Raw genomic sequence first — 640 nt, 5'->3', positions numbered from 1 at the left:
AGTTTTTCTGATGTAATTGCTTCAAAGTCAATCAATGCATTGTGTTTTCATGTATTATTTTGTGTATGTGTGTGTGAATGCAGGTGGAGGCTCTGACCCATCAGAACAGAGCAACTACTGTTCATGCTGTTCGGGACTCAGAACTGGCTAAACTACCTGAGGGCGCTCTCAGTTCCATCAAGAGGAAATTCCCACAGGTATGTCAGCCGCACTGCATTTGCTTTATAACCAGAAACTACAGTGATGAGAGTTTCTATGGGCTCTCTGTACCTGTATACAGTCAGTTTTGTTTTCTTTATTTGATCTCATTAGGTAGTCACAAGGCTCATTCACCTGCTTGGACAGAAGATCCTCCAGCAAGTTAATGGACCTTTGACAGGTGTGTGTGTGTGTGTGTGTGTGTAAAACTATCAGTGTTCTGTCTTCATCTCCTGCATTAAAGGCCAAGGTTTCTAGACTGACTAATGCTTATCAACTGCTTTGTGTCTGTATTTTAACATCCAGCTCGCAGTCTAGCTCTACACACACCCGGCAGTAAATGGGACACGGGGAACCCTGCCTCAAACCTGGCCACCGTCACTGTGCTCCCGGTATCAGAGGAGGTTCCTCTGACTGCGTTCACCCTGGAACTTCAGCATGC

General features: G+C 45.5%; 1 long non-coding RNA gene across 1 annotated transcript; it reads left to right on the top strand.

The window, feature by feature from the left end:
• The first annotated feature begins 88 nt into the window (after positions 1-88).
• LOC107735124 (uncharacterized) lies at positions 89-634 on the top strand. Its single transcript, XR_001639300.1, has 3 exons — positions 89-197; positions 313-379; positions 505-634. It is a non-coding gene; the product is annotated as an uncharacterized LOC107735124 (long non-coding RNA).
• Positions 635-640: the final 6 nt, after the last annotated feature.

The sequence above is a fragment of the Sinocyclocheilus rhinocerous genome, unplaced genomic scaffold (assembly GCF_001515625.1).
Source record: "Sinocyclocheilus rhinocerous isolate Xijiao unplaced genomic scaffold, SAMN03320098_v1.1 C35805020, whole genome shotgun sequence".
Lineage (NCBI taxonomy): Eukaryota > Metazoa > Chordata > Actinopteri > Cypriniformes > Cyprinidae > Sinocyclocheilus > Sinocyclocheilus rhinocerous.
This window is presented reverse-complemented; position numbering and strand designations above follow the sequence as displayed.